Source organism: Melospiza melodia, unplaced genomic scaffold (assembly GCF_035770615.1).
Source record: "Melospiza melodia melodia isolate bMelMel2 unplaced genomic scaffold, bMelMel2.pri scaffold_51, whole genome shotgun sequence".
Lineage (NCBI taxonomy): Eukaryota > Metazoa > Chordata > Aves > Passeriformes > Passerellidae > Melospiza > Melospiza melodia.
Window position 1 is genome coordinate 3,996,829 of NW_026948797.1, and position 16,412 is coordinate 4,013,240.

General features: G+C 50.0%; 1 long non-coding RNA gene across 1 annotated transcript; it reads right to left on the reverse strand.

The window, feature by feature from the left end:
* Positions 1 to 535: 535 nt before the first annotated feature.
* LOC134413778 (uncharacterized) lies at positions 536 to 9,452 on the reverse strand. Its single transcript, XR_010026584.1, has 4 exons — positions 9,390 to 9,452; positions 4,405 to 4,505; positions 3,014 to 3,149; positions 536 to 1,164 (listed from the first exon to the last, which is right to left on the reverse strand). It is a non-coding gene; the product is annotated as an uncharacterized LOC134413778 (long non-coding RNA).
* Positions 9,453 to 16,412: the final 6,960 nt, after the last annotated feature.

Genomic DNA, 16,412 nt, shown 5'->3' on the forward strand with positions numbered 1-16,412 from the left:
GCTGCAAAACCCTGTGTCAATGACTTGATAGAATTTGCTAAGTTTTGTTGATTGTTATTGCTCTTTTAACTATCTTATCCCATATCTAACAGATAACCAGTGATAACCTTGATGAGATAATACCCTCACAAGAGTGAGCTGTTTCAGCATAAGAACATAGGAGCCTTTTTTAAATGAACAAAAAGGGGGAGATGTAATAGACAGGTAGAATAATGATAAAAGAAAGGCCTTTTGAAATCAGGCCTTGTTCTGCCATATTAATAGCTGGCCTGTCATCTCTTCTGAGTGCAGCTAAGCAGTTACAAGTTCCCATGTGAAGCTCTTTTGAGAATGAGACTTTGTGAACAATCTGTTCTGAGGGTGAAAAACAAATGCACCTGCAACCACAAAGGATTTGTCCCATGAGAATCAGTGAAGAGGTAAACAATGTAATACAGAGATTTGATGCTCAAGTAAAATCTATTTTATTAATCAATAATAGAATAACTGATAAGAAATCTATGAACAAACTAAAGTTTCACATGAGGTCTGTCACACTGTGTAAAATGAGTTCTGTGAATAAAAAAAAAAGAGTTCTTCTCCATCTCAGCTGGGTCCTGTGGGATTTCAGTTCCCCCCTTCTTTGAGTCTTTGGGTTCCCCCTTCTTTAGGGCTTTCGGTTCCCCCTTCTTTGGGGCTTTGGTTTCCCTCTTCTCTGGGATTTTGGCTTCGTTTCCTCTCGCATGCTTTGGTTTCTTTCTTCACTGGGATTTTGGTTTCCTTCTTCACTGGGATTTTGGTTTCATTCTTCTCTGATGATTTGGTGTCCTTCTTCTCTGGGGCCTTGGTTTCTTTCTTCTCTGGGATTTTGGTCTCCTTCTTCTCTGGGATTTTGGTTTTTTTCTTCTCTGGGATTTTAGTTTCCTTCCTCTCTGATGCTTTGGTTTCCTTCTTCCCCGGGATTTTGGTTTCCTTCCTCTCTGGGGATTTGGTTTCCTTTTTGGGGATTTTGGTTTCCTTATTCTCCTGGGTCTTGGTTTTCCCCTTCACTAGTTTTGGAGGTTGCTTCCCAACAGAGACACCCTTCTGTTCCTTCTTCAGCCTTTCTTTCTCCTTCCGCCTCTCTTCCTCCTCTAAGGTTTTGGCTCCTCCTCAAGCTTTTGAGCCTGCTGCTTCAGCTCCCTTCTGCAGACAAAACAGAAAACATGGCTGAGAGTCCCACCAGAAACTTGGGCTCCCTAGTCCTGGCTGGCCCTGCACTTCATTCCTTGACCCTGAGGCCATTTCCGTGAATCTCCTCAACCCACAGAGGTTGGGAACATCCCAAGAGAGGGCATGGGTGGAAGGGGACCTCCAGGTCGCATTCCCCATCCATCCATCCATCCATCCATCCATCCATCCATCCATCCATCCATCCATCCATCCATCCATCCATCCATCCATCCATCCATCCATCCTTCCATTGGCTATGGTGCTGGGACCCTGCCAAGCTCTGCCAGCCTTGGGCTTGGGGAGATTTCTGCCAGCTGTCCCGAGCTCCGTAATTGTGCTCTCTGTTCCAGGAAGCAAGCAAGAAAGATTTAAAAACCCCAAAACAAACTACAACAGAGAAATATAAAAAACCTTCAACAGCTCAACCCTGCTCAAGTTATTTCTTTAAATAAGTGGGACAGCTACCACTCTCCAGCTGAAATGCTGGGCTTTTGGGGAAAAAGAAAATTATATGTTCACCTCCAAATTAAAAAAGGATTAAGGTAAGAGAACCTTTCAAACTAAAAATTATTGTCCCAAAGCTTTTACCTTTGCAAGAAATCTCTAGGTAAGACCAGCCTGACAGTTATACAACTGGTTCTTCTGGTGGGGAGAAACCTCCTCTTTAAGGGAAGCAGCCTGATAGTTAAAAGCAACTGTTTGGTCAAACTTCAGGCTCCCTGGCACAGCCTGCATTGCCTGTCCTTCCTGTTCACTGATTTACAGGCAGTGCCACAATGCCTGGGTTCAGATGTTTGCTGCCATCCAGGGAATTTGGCATCGCCATTTCCATATGTTTTAATCAAAGTTTCAATCCTTGCAACCAGTCTTCAAATGCCAGCTTTCCTTTCTTTTACAGGAAGCTCAAGGTTCCCAGAAGTCTTCTGACATCCTCTTTTGTGCTCAGAGAGATGACATTTTCAAACAGATGTTTCCAAAGTTAACAGCATTTGGAAGAATAATGACCTGAAATCCCCCTGGATTCCAGCTTAGCCCAACTCCATTCTGTGTCAGACACTGAGATTCCCACCTCTAAGGCAGGAGCTGTTTGTGCCACCCATCCCTCCTGTCCTTCTCCCCAGCAGCCTGTGCCTGTTTTCCCCGGCAGAATCCCTGTCCCCGTGCACCCTGCCAGGAGCAGCTGCACACAGGCTCACAGCTCCCCTTGCCCTCGCCAGGGGGTTTCTCTCATCCCCGAACACGCCGATGAGAACGTCGGTGCGATGCGTGCCCAGGGCCTGCACTGCCACCACAACTGGGATCTCTGCTGTGCTCTGGGGCTGCACAATCCCACAGGGCTTGGGGCTGGAGTAGAGCACAGCAGAGTCCTCCTTGCGTTTCTGGAAGGGACACAATGAAATGCAGCTTCAGAGGGACCTCTGGAGAAACTTTAGGCTCCTTAACATCCACTGCAACAGCAACTTAAACATTTAAAACTCCCCAGGACAAAGGCAAAAGGCACAAACAAGATGCAAGAATTGTAGGCTTAGCACTCCTAGGGGATCCTGCAAGGAGGCTGCCAGCCCAGGCACTGGTGTCTGTGGGTGCAGCAGCTTTTCACAACCCTCTAAGATCTCCCACAAGAAAACACCCTGAGGACTGGAACATCAACTGTTTCCTCAGGAGCTTAAACTGCCACCTAAAGTTTACAGTTGGGTAGGATCCTGTTCTCAGCAGATCTTTAAGACTGAATTGAAACCAGCAAGGTCTTATCCAAATCCTTTTTTCCCCTAGTAATCTCCTCAGTAATATTTGACAGGAGGAGGTGGATGTGATGCCAAACCTGGGGAATAAGCCCGTAGCAGCCAGGAAGGTGGCCGGGATTCCTAATGAGGATCTTCCTCTCATATGGCACCTTCAGGTGGCACTCATCATACAGCAGGACTGGGGAGGACACTTGGAGCTCAGGAACGAGACATCTGGGCAAAGAGATGAGCCCAGGACAATCAGAGATACTGAGAGAATGGAGAACGTTTACCCCCAAAGATTGTGAAATGGAGTAGAACACATTGGTCACTGTCAAATGCACATTGAAGAGCCCTACAGGGATAAATTGCCTTCTACCTCTTCCCACTCTAACATGTCTTGTCAAGGAGGGGCAAACCCTGAGAGGCAGCACCCAGAGGCTGCCAAGTGCCCCAGGCAGAGCACTTTGCCCCACAGCTGCCTCAGCTCCTCCTTTACCCAAGAAGGCTTGCAAGGACTCCTGGAACAGTCCCAGAGACCTGCGAGCTCTGGGGGAGCCTTCCCAACAAGAATCAGTGCTCCCTAAGGCTCAAGGAACACACAGCTCCAGTGTCTCAGTAAAAATGACTCCCTTCTCTGCCATGGTGCTGTTGCCATGGTGGTTCTGCCTGAGAACTCAGCTCTTTGCCCCAGCCCTGGAGGGCACGAGACAGCAGCTGCCCCACAGAGGGGCTGATCAGCCCCTGCCAGGCCCTGCAGCTCCCTGGCTCCTTCACTGCACAGCTCCAGGCACTGCCTGGCCCCAGCTCCACCTGCTGTACACAGTGGCAGCCCAGGCACTGCCTGCATGGCTCTGCCTGGCACAGGGAACAGCACCAGGGAGCTGCATCCCTTTGGGCATCACACTGACACCCACAGCAGCACAGCAGCATGGAATTCTGCTGCAGCAACAACGACTTTTGCTCTCAACTCTGACAACATGAAAGCTCAAAATGGGAAGCAGAGGGAAGGAGAAAAACTGGAGCTGACCTGCCACATCAAGGGCTGCTTTCCCCTTGTCAGACCTTGCCCTCCCCACTCTTGCTGGGAGCCACTTCCCCCCTGCCATGTGCCCTCATGGACAGAGCCAGACCCCGACTCTCAGCAGCTGCTTGGTGTAGCTCAAACCAGTGCACGGTGCTCACAACCAGCACAGCTCCACCTCTTGCAGCAAGAAGGAGAGGAGGCCCTTGGGAAATTTGTTCCACCTCAAGCACCAAAAACAAGGCCAATCAATGATATCATTCCTGGTGCCTTTAGAAGAGGGCCCAGGACCGTGCTGGGCTGTGAGCAGAGGTGCTTTTCACCACAGGCTGCTGCCCAAGCACTGCTGTTCTCGTGTCCAGCTGGCACAACATGAGGGCATTCAGCAGCACTTCTCCTTGGCAGCTGCAGCCAGCACAGCCTGGGCAAGGCAGTGCCTGGGGGAGGCCAGGCAAGGGCTGGTACCTGGCTGTGATGATCAGGGCTGCCACTCCCTTGCCAATACCCTCCAGGTCCACCAGCAATCTCCGGTAGAACTCCGTCACTGTGTTGGAGCACAGGGTCACCTGGTGGAAGAGAAGAATAGTCAATTCTTCTTTCTAAAAGCTCATTACCCACGGATGATACCCTCCAGTTCCTGAGGGAGGATTTTGGCCTTAATTCTTCTGCTGCTCCATGTGTAGAGCACAGTCTCAGAGTAACAAAAGCCTTCTGGCAATGCCAGATTTGTTAAACACACCTTGCTATCAGGGCACAGGTCAGCTACATTAAAACAATACAGGCTCCTCATGGACTCCTTGGAGGAGAGAATTGAGGGCCAGGATGGCACAAAAACCTCTGAGACACCCAGTGTGGAAAGGAAAATCCAAAGTACCTTCAACACCTTGAGTGTCTCAAAGCATTAATGAGTCCCACTGAGTGTCAGTACAAAGCTCTCCAGGGACTAATTAATGCAGATAATTGGGGCAATGATTGCACAAACCTCTCCCAGAGTCTGTATCCAAAGGGAAACACCAAGTACCTTAAAATAACTGAAGTACCTTGAAGCATTAGTGAGCCCCACCGAGTGTTGTTACTGACAAAGCTTCTCCAAGGACTAATTACAGCAGGTAATTGGAGGCCATGGTTGCACAAAGCTCTCAGAGACTCCAAGGAAAAAGCAAAACTCCAAGTCCTTTGAAAAACCTGCAGTCCCTGGGAGCATTAAGGAGCCCCCAGGGCCATTGCTGAGCAAGGCTCCCCAGGGATTCCTTCCAGCAGATCCTTGAGGCCACTGGGATGTGGGCTAGGGGGGGATGCTGAGGGCAGGACAAGGGGCTGACAGTGCCCAGCCTGGCTGGGGCTATGCCAGGAGGCCCCAGTGCCTCAGGACAAGATGTCTCCTCCCAGCCCTTGGTGGCACAGACCCTGCTGTGCCCCAGGGCAGCAAGGCTTGGCTTCTCTTTGTCCCCACCTGTCATCACTGCCTCCAGTTCTCTGCTCTGCCTGGGGCCTGGGGACACTTCCCCAGTCATGTCCCTCAGTGGCACCCATTAAAAGTCCAAGAAACTTTGGAGTTGGATTCTGCCTTGGAGTTCTGGAGAGGTTTCTTCACTCCCTCTCAGGGACTGATGTTCAGGGCCTGAGCACAAAGCCCCAGAGGGTCATAAAGTCCTTGTGCTGTGTCTGTGCTGCTGAGCTGGGACAGGCTCCTGGCACAGAGGCAGCTCCTGGCAAGGGCAGCCCTGCAGAGAGACAGCTCTGGCCAGGAGCAGCTCCTGTCCCATCAGGGCTGGGGCACTGCCTGCAGCCACCCCGGGCACAGCACAGAGGCACAGAGAGCTTCAATCAGTCAGGGCTGGGAAGGGGCTGAGAAGTGCCTGGGGCATGATCACTGCCAGCCCTTGGCACAGGAACCCCTGGCTGCAGGACAATGCAGCTGCAGCTCCTGCAGGGATCTCCTAAAGCTGCAACATCCCAATGCCTATAGACCCTGTGAGTACAACTCTGAGTATTTCTGCTGCAGGGGAGCTGAAATGCTCATGAAGCTCTGACATGCTGAGGGTTTCTGATCAATCACAGCATATTTCCAAGACAAGGATTTTGATCAAAATGAGGCAATTTCCTAAGACTTTGTCTTCAGATTCTTACTACTGGAGAGTGGCAGGGAGGGGAGAAAAATATAAAGGATGATTATGAATTATTAGTTATGAATTTTGACAAGTGGTGCCTGAGACGACCAAACTTTTCATTTTAGTGACCAGCAGGTTCACAGGAGATCCCTAATGTGCCTTCAGCCACTCTGCCTATGGACAGCAGCAGCAGCACCTTGGCTGGAGCCATCAGGCTCAGTCTGAGCTGTCCTTTCCCCAAGCTGCAAACAGAACCTGCCCCCAGGTAGTTCCCTGCAAACAGGCAGGGCTCTGTCAGGCCAAGGAGAGTGCACAGAGATTTGGGGTCTGTGAGTGCTGGCACAGGGAGATCAGGCACAGGGAAACACCTGAAGGAGGAAAATCTGCAGGGAGCAGAGAGAAGATCAGGGAAGAAGAGAAAACAAAATACAGAAATGCTGTGGCAAGGAGAGTTTAGAGATGTCCACAGGATCCCCTCCAGTGCAGCCCCTCCCTCTGAACAAGCCCCCTCCCTCCTGTGCCCCAGCCAAGCCTCTGCCCTCAGGGCCGGGGCCCCAAGGTCTGCAGCCCCTCCTGTGCAGGCAGAGCTGCAGCAGAGCCGTGGGGCAGCTCTGCAGCCCTGGGCCCAATTCCCTCTGCAGAGCACAGGGCTGGGAGCAGCTGCCCGGCTCTGGGAGCTTTGGCAGGGGGCACAGCAGGCTCAGGGTGATGCTGTCCCCAGTGCCCAGCTCTGGGCAATGCTGTCAGGGCAGCCAGGGAAGGAGCTGCATCTCCCTCAATCCAGTGCCATCACAAGGACACTTGGAAGTCTCCCTGAGATTTCAGTCCAGGCTGGGAGCTTCACCCCAGCATGCAAACCTGTCCTAGAGCATCTCTGAGTGATAAGATCCATGGGGAAAAGGCAGAGGTGTTGTGACACTGAAAATGCTGCTGGGTTAGTGGAACGAGCAACGTGAGTCCTTGGCTACAAAGGTGGAGCTGGGCTGTGGTGGATCCATCTGCTCTCAGTAGTACCTGGAGGATTTTAAGAGAAATGTGGGAGTGTGAACATCCTCCACCTGAGAAAAGTGAAAGCCCAGAGGAGCGGCAAACAGAATGAAGTGACAGATCATCTGCCCCCAGTCTCCACTCATTGTCTTGCCTCAGGGAAATCACTCTGTTCTACCAGAGGGCAGCAGAAATGCTGAGGGTTTCTGATATCCAAGAATACCAGGAAGTACATGGAAGGAGCTTAAAAAGAAAACATCAGAACTCTGAAACACAAGAGCATGTCCGTGTGTGTTACAAAGGAGGGTGCATGGGAAATGGCTTTGATTTTGGTTACAGGGATCTCCTCTAACCCTTCACTGTCCTTTTCTCCATGAACAGGTCCCCACGTGCAGCCACAGCAAATGTCCAACAGCAGCTCCATCAGGCACTTCCTCCTGCTGGCATTAGCAGCCATGGGGCAGCTGCAGCTCCTGCACTTCTGCCTCTTGCTGGGCATCTCCCTGGCTGCCCTCCTGGGCAATGGCCTCATCATCAGTGCTGTAGCCTGTGGCCACCACTTGCACACGCCCATGTTCTTCCTCCTGCTCAACCTGGCTCTCAGTGACCTGGGCTCCATCTGCACCACTGTCCCCAAAGCCATGCGCAATTCCCTCTGGGACACCAGGATCATCTTCTACACAGGATGTGCTACACAGGTCTTTTTCTTTTTGTTCTTTATCACAGCAGAGCTCTCATTCCTGACCCTCATGTGCTCCGACAGCTACGTGTCCATCTGCAAAGCTTGCACCACGGGACCCTCCTGGGCAGCAGAGCTTGTGCCCACATGGCAGTAGCTGCCTGGGCCAGGGGCTTTCTCAATGCTCTGTGTGGGATCTCAGCACCTCAGGACTGATGTGCAGAGTGACTGAGATCACCCTTGGGGGGCTCGGGAGTCCTGGAACGTTGCCAGAAGTGTCTGGTGGCTGGACTTTGATCCTACACGGGAGACGACACCTGTATGAGGATGGGAGGATTTCACTGGGTGAATGGTGAAGGGATAAGTTAATTAGAGTGTAAGACACAGGGTTTAGGATTTCTGTACAGGGGGGTCTAAAGAAGTAAGATGGAGGCCTCCATCTTCTGTGGTGATGTTGGCACTTTGGGATTGGTTATTACTAAAAGTGCACTGGTTAATAAGGGTAAAAGGTATTGGGGAAAAATGATAAATATTGTATACGTAACTTCGAGTATAAAGATAGGTGACCGCCCCGGGGGCTCTCAGTGTGCTCATGGCTGGCTGCTGAGCAGACCTCTGTCGGGCCAAAAGAAAATCTTTTAGATAAACAATTAATAAACACCGAGACCGAGAAAAGATCTGAAGTCTCTTCTCGTCCTTTGAAGCGCGGGCTGTCCAAGGCCACCTCGGGCCTTTCCAGGTCACCCAAACAGCCGAGAAACCGACAAGTGGCGTTTGCTGGGTGTGCTACTCCCCACCAACCCTTTTGGGGGGGGATCAGCCCTGAAGAGCTGAAGAGCTGAAGAGCTGAAGAGCTGAAGAGCCGAGAGGGCAGCTCCGATCTAGGACGAATTCCCAGGAGAGCACTGATAACTCCTGAGGAGAGAAGCCTGAAGAAAAAAGGAAAAAAAAAAACGGCCAGAAGAGTGCAAAAAACAGCAGTCACTGAGAACTACATCTCTCAGCTTCTGCCGAAGAAAGTTCGTAGCAGAGCAGCCTGGACTGGAACCGGAAGGCGCCTCTGGATCCTTCTCCCGTGACCTGCTGGACAGAGACCGGGAGCCTTCGGACAGCTCTGACGACAGATTCGGTGAGAAGGTCAAAAAACAAGAACATGGGGGGCACACTCTCCCAGGAACAACGGGAAATTCTGTCCGCCTTACAAGGCGTGGCTCAAGCATACACAGAAGGGATCCCAAAGAAAGAATTAAAACAATTATTGTTGTGGGCAAGGCTTAACTACCCACTTGCCGAAACATGCCTGCTATTCGAAGTGGGGTTTTGGCAGGAAATTAATAGACATTTATATCTCTTAGCAACGAAAAAAGATGAGACAGCGTTAAAGCTGCTCTCGCCAGCTAGAATCATGCTAGAAGGCATTTCGGTGCAGTCGAAAAGACTGGAAGAGCAACAAAAAGTTGCGGCACCCTCAGAAGGAGGGGGGGAGCAAAGCTCCGGGAAAAAATTAGAAGCCAGGGGGAAAGGGCTCTCGAGAAAAGAGAGCAGGAAATAATATTAAAGCCAGAAACCCCAGGAAACTCCTAAAGCGTCCTGAAACCCCGGAGAGTATAGGGGAGTCAGGATCGGAAGGGGGGAAGCAGGGGGGAGAGAAGGGATCGGGGGGGGGCGCTTACTCGTGGCGGACACGGCGGCGCAGTGGCGGAGCAGGGCAGCCAGGCTGCGGCGGTGCAGGCGGGAGGCGCGAGTGAATTGATAACGGGATACACGAGTTCCGGTGCGGCTTTTTTCAGCGCAGCGCTGGGGGTGGCGGCCGCCCCGGCCGGCAGGGTAGCAGAGACGCGCGTGATGAGCGGCGAATTGGGGGAAACTGCGCAGCCCCAAAGGCCCACTGTAGTGAGACGCAGGAGGTGCGCGGTTGTGACGTCAGACCCGGTGCGGAGGTCGGCTCGAATCGCGGAGTGGGCCCAGGTGCCAGTGGGGGGCAGGCTGTACACACCGGTGGGAGGAATGGACACAGCGTCAGAGGAGGAGGAGACAGATTCAGGGACAGACCAAGGGGAGGAGACTTTGGAGGTGGAACAAGGGGGAGAGAGTGACGTCAGCTCGGGAGAGACAGGGAGTGGCTCGGAGAGCACGCATGCGCAGAGAGCAGAGCATGGGTGGGGGCAGGCCAGGTCCCCTGTGACATCTCGGGCGAGGAGGGGCCGTGCTCGGGATCCTATGTCCCGGGGCTCCACACCCTCTTCAGACTTGGTACCTCTAGTTGAAACCCTCAGGGTCCAAGAGTCATCCCTTCAAGGGAGACGTTCTGGTGTTCAAGCTCCATTTTCAGCTGAATTAAAAGCCAAGCAAACACGGTCTCAAATGAGATTGCCGACACGGCAGTCGACCGGAAGAGGAACCGGGGCAGTCGAGCTCATGCCGTCATCCGAGCCAGGGAGGCTGGTGACAGCGCCACCTAGTGGCAGGAGGACAGAAGTGCACGACATGCCGGATCGGTTCGACGGAGCCACAGCGCCATCTCGTGGCAAGACTGCAACAATGCAGCAATTTTTTCCAACATTATACAAAAAGAAAAGCACTTTAAAGAAGACAATGTTAACACAACAAAGGGATTATCCATCGACTTCGGGATTTCATGAAGATGATGAAAGCTCAGATGAAGAACAGCTACAAGGAGAAGATGTCATAAGGATCACAGCATCGGAAGGTGTTCCGACATGGATGCTGTCAGCGGCCGAAGCAGTAAAAAGCTTCTTGCATTCAGTTGATGCAGCGAAAAAGAAATATCAACAGGATCCTCGAGTTTCCTTTTTGGATTTAGGAGCGAGGCCAAAAACCTCAAGACGAGAAATGAGGCACGATGAATCACCAATGACGTCCACAACACCATTATTCATGCAAATCCCAATGGAACCTCAAGAAGAGGAATTTCAAGAGCCAGTGAAGACGATGGATTGGAAGCGAATTAGAAAAGCATCGGCAAAGGAAAAGCATTTATTTCCAGGATCAGGAGATCTGACAATGCCAGTGACATATGATGCCCAGGGACAGAATCCAAAGTGGGAAAGGATGGGTCATGAGACACTCACAGACTTAGGGAAGGCGGCTCAAACTTTTGGGCTGAATTCACAATACTTCAAACAGCTACTAAGAGGGACATTCACTACATATGACCTCACACCATATGATATTCGAAGTATTGTGGCAATGATTCTCACTGACATGCAAAGTCTAGTCTGGGAAAAAAGGTGGAGAAAATATCTTTCTGAATTGCGGAATAGATATCAAGGTGGGCCAAACGCGAACCTCACAGAAGGGCAGTTAGCAGGAGATCCTCCAGATGACAACCCAGGGGAACAAGCAGCGCGGCTTCCACGAAGAGTGTTATGCGACATCAAGGAAGCAGCGCGAAGGGCAATCATGCAAATCACACCAACAGGAGCTCCAGAAGTCCCGTTCTCTTGCATCAGGCAAGGTCCCACAGAGCCATTCATGTCGTTCATCGATCGACTCACGCAAGCCGTGGATCGACAGGTGACGATCGAAGAAGCGAATAGGCCTCTCTTGGAGAGCTTGGCTTTTGGCAATGCCAGCCCGGATTGTCAACGGGTGATTAGCACCATGCCAGGACAGCCATCCTTGGCAGAGATGGTGGAGGCATGCAGCAAGGTGGGGACACCTCAGCATGTCACATCGATCGTGAAGAGTGAATTAAGAGAGGAATGGGAAGAACAGTTAAAGGGACATTCAGAAAGGCAAACAGAGAACAAGACATTGGAGAAGATGCTCGAAAAGATACTCCAACAGCAGGACGAGAACATCAACAAAGTTCTTGCGACGATGCAGAAAAAGAACAATCCCCCAAGAGGACAGTGCTACAAATGTGGGGAGTTTGGGCACATGAAAAGGAATTGTCCACGGACACATACGCCAGCGCCAGCACAGAAGGCGGAAAGGCCAATTTGTGTGTGGTGCGGGAAAGGAAGACACTCTGTGAAAGAATGTTATTCCCAGACAGACGTGGACGGAAATCCGTTACTGCATCCGGGAAACGGGAAGCGCAGCGGGCTCGTAACTCGCCAGCGCGCTCAGACAAAAGTACTGGCAGTGTCACAAGAGCAGACAGGGCAATCATCAGTGAGCGACAAGCAGATGCCCTCAGCAAAACCTCAGTCGATTCCACAGTGACCCAGACCTCCTCCCACCAGGGGCACAGTGTGCATTGGCAGCTTCAAAACTACTATGCTTTCTAGATGAAAGTCATGCGGAGATACCAACGGGTACCCGCGGGGACTCATAAAAGAAACAAGATTTCTTGATAATTGGACAAGATAAATGCAGTATTCTTGGACTCATTGTTTATCCAACAGTTGTCTCAGCGGACAAAAATACAGAATTAACAGTTTTGGCAAGAGCGCTTCGTCCACCATTGACTGTACCAGAAAATACTGTGGTCGCGAGAGCTTTCACATTGCCGCCACACGCAGTTGGAGAGGTCATGTCAATCTTCGACAAAGAAGGTTTCCCTATGAAAGAACATGTTGAAGTACATACAACATGGGTGAAGCACATAGGTCGAGACCGACCCACGCTCACATGCCAATTGACATGTGGGGACAGGACAATAGCGATCAGATGTATGCTCGACACAGGGGCGGATGTAACGGTAATATTGTACATCTTTTGGCCACGCAGTTGGAGCTTGATCGCGCCCTTGGGTTCTCTCTCAGGCATAGGGGGAGCATCTCTGTGTCTGCAAAGTGAGAATACTGTCGTTGTCACGGGACCAGGAGACAAGACGGCCATCATTCGTCCTTTTGTCGTCCAAAAGCCGATCACAGTCTGGGGTCGGGACCTTTTGGCACAATGGGGCATGAAGATCGAAGTGGATTTTAAATAGGGGTCACTGCAGCACTCGCCACACTGAAGCTGACATGGAAGACAGATGATCCAGTTTGGGTAGATCAGTGGCCCCTTGAGCGGAGAAAATTGAGTGCTTTAAAAGACCTGGTCCAAGAACAATTGCGGAAGGGACACATCAAGCCAACAGATAGCCCTTGGAATTCTCCAGTGTTTGTCATCAAGAAAAAACTATCGGGCAAATGGAGGTTGTTACACGATCTCAGGAAGATCAACGAAGTCATAGAAGACATGGGACCACTTCAGTTGGGACTTCCGTCTGTCTCAATGATTCCCAGAGATTGGCAGCTTGTGGTCATTGACCTCAAGGACTGTTTTTTCAGTATTCCACTCCATCCAGATGATGCTCCGAGATTTGCCTTTTCAGTTCCGAGTATCAACAGGGAAACACCTCTGCAGCGGTACCATTGGGTCGTTCTTCCACAAGGCCTAAAAAATTCTCCGACGATCTGTCAATGGTACGTGGCATGAGCTTTGGCCCCAGCGCGGAAGAAATTTCCGAAGGTGAAGATCATTCATTACATGGATGATTTGCTCATTGCAGCATCAACATGACAGGAGCTGCAAGAAGCTCGTGACTGTGTGATTGCAGAGGTGCAAAAGGCAGGTCTGGAAAACAGCATTTCGAAGATTCAAGAGGTTGCACCTTGGAAATATCTAGGGTGGAAAATTTCAGAGAGAACAATAAAACCTCAAAAAATGGAGATCAGCACCAAGATCAGCAATTTGCATGATTTGCAACAGCTTTTGGGAGAAATCAACTGGGTGAGGCCAGTTTTGGGAATCACAAACAGCGACATCCCAGCGTTGCTCGATCTTTTGAGAGGAGACACAGACATTCGGTCTCCCAGGACGCTCACGCCAGAAGCGAAAAAGGAGTTGGAGAAAGTCGCAGACGCGATACAGAAAAGGCAGGCACATCGATTTGTTCCAACGTTGCCTTTTCAGTTGGCAGTGCTGGGGAAGAAAACACAGTTCCATGGTTTGATCTTCCAATGGGACGAATCGCAAAAGGACTCTTTGATAATCATAGAGTGGATTTTCCTACCACACAGGCCCGCAAAAAAGATTCTCACAGATTTAAAGGTGGCAGCACAAATCATCATAAAGGCGAGAACAAGGTTGCTGACAATGGCAGGAAGAGAATACTCAGTCATCAGATTACCTTTGAAGCGAGACTATTTCGATTGGGCAATGCAACAATCGAAAGACCTGTTAATCGCGTTGTTAGTGTTCCCAGGAACTTGCACAGTCCACTTTCCACGACATAGAATAATGCAATCGCAGATATGCTATAGAGCAAAACCAAGAATAAGTGAAGAACCTTTGGACGGGATCACAGTGTTCACGGATGGCTCAGGGAAGACACACAAGTCAGTGATCACGTGGAGAGACTCAACGACAGGGGATTGGGAATCTGACGTGAGGATGGTTCTGGGCTCTCCACAAATTGTGGAGTTGGCAGCCGTTGTCCGAGCATTTCAGTTGTTCGAACAACCTCTCAATCTGGTGACAGACTCTGCATATGTTGCGGGTGTGGTCAAGAGATTGGAAGGTTCGCTCTTGAAAGAAGTCAGTAATGAGGTTTTATATCTGACAAGCTTGAAAATACTGCTAGAGAGCAGGGAAAGAAAGTATTTTATCACACACATTAGAGCGCACACGGCACTTCTGGGATTTTTAGCGGAAGGGAATGCTCTGGCGGACAGGTTGACAATGCCCATTTCGCAAACACTGCCGGACATTTTTGAGCAGGCAAGATAAAGTCATGTGTTCTTTCATCAGAATGTGCAAGGGCTAATGGAGTCCTTTCGTCTCACAAAGAGTCAGGCGAGGGAAATCATTAGTGCTTGTCCAGACTGTCAGCTTGTGCAGCCACCTTCTTCTACCGGAGCCATCAATCCGCGGGGGCTGCAAAGTCTTCAGTTGTGGCAGGCTGATGTCACGAAATATCCATCTTTTGGGAGGCTCAAAAATGTTCATGTTTCTGTAGATACATTCTCAGGTGCAGTCTTTGCTTCAGCACATGCAGGGGAAACAGCAGACCATGCTTGCAGACATTTTCTGCAAGCATTCGCAGCGTTAGGTGTGCCTCAGGAGATAAAAACAGATAATGGTCCAACGTACACAGGCAGGGTGCTTGACAGATTCCTGAAAAGGTGGGGTGTCAGACACACGTTTGGTATTCCACATTCACCCACAGGTCAGGCAATCATTGAAAGAACACATCACACCCTGAAATCCCTTCTGGACAGACAAAGAAGAGGTGAACCAGAGGCAACACCTCACATGAAACTAAATAAGGCACTGTATGTGTTGAATTTCCTAAATAGCTCATCCTCAGAACCTAATCCACCAATTGTGAGACATTTTCTAAACAGCACACAGGCAAAGCTAAGGGAAAATCCTTTGGTTTTGATCAGAAACCCAGAGACAGGACAAATAGAGGGTCCTTTCAAACTAATCACTTGGGGCAAGGGTTTCGCTTGTATCTCCACAGATCGAGGTCTGAAGTGGGTGTCGGCGCGGCACGTGAAGCCATTCCGAACGCGAGAACACGAGAACGCTGATCCAAGAAACAAAGAGACGAGTACTCAGACAAGAGTCTAGACTCAGACTGGAAACAGCGATTCAGAAGAGAAATAAAAAGAAACTAAGGACTTTGGGGATTTTCACATAAAAGCGAAGTAATGAGTTTCATGATGCTTACGTGCATCATTCTTTCATTCATTGCAGTAAGCAATGGAGGAAATTTACCTGTTAGTCAACCAAGGCAAAATGTATGGGAGACTTTAGCTCAGGCAGCGAATTTAGATAGCATTTGCCTGACACATTCGAGGCCAGGGAAACCATTTTCAGCATGCATGGTTGGATTGCCAGTGTACAAATGGCCAGTTCCAGGGCACTCTGCAGTTAACATTTCGCAGGTCATTAAAGATCCTGTGAAAGAGTGGTGTGCTTGGACACATCTACTTCCTGTGGCTTCTACAGAACCTCAGGAATTGGAGATTTTTGGGTCCATGACAATGGAACTCTGCATGCAGTTTGAAGCTCCGAAGGTCACAAAGGTGAAAACTATCGATTTGACTCCCATTCATGAATTTTATAAGAATGCGTCAGCATGGTGTAAATATACAGATCGGTCCAAGTCCCAGTGCAATTGCCAAGGGGTTTGTTCTTAATTTGTGGGGACAGAATTTGGCATGGCATTCCTGCTAATGCCACGGGAGGTCCATGCAGCATTGGGGAAATTTCAATGCTATCGCCTGATTTGAACATGTTAAGGGAGAGAAAACGCAGAGAAAAAAGATCAAAAGAACAATATGCGGCAGATTGCAATGATGAAATATTTTCTTGGGACAAGAAAGCGAGTATTGCTACAGCAATCTTCTCGCCTCAAACAGCATCAGGGGTAGCCTTGACTCAAGTCGACCGCATGGGTTGTTGGTTGAGCAAACATGCGCGGTCTGTGTCTGTCGCATTGGATGACATGTTAAAAGACATCAGTGGTGTAAGACAGGCGACTCTTCAAAACAGAGCGGCGATCGATTATCTATTGCTCGCTCATGGACATGGGTGTGAAGAGTTTGAAAGGATGTGTTGCATGAATCTCTCAGATCATTCAAGGTCAATTCATGAAAGTATTAAAAATATAAAGGACAGCATAAATAAGCTTGGCGAGATCACAGGATCATGGATCGATCAGCTGGTAGAGTTCTTTGACATCTCTCCCATTTGGAGAGGAATTTTAAGGGTAGGATTTTATGTTTTAA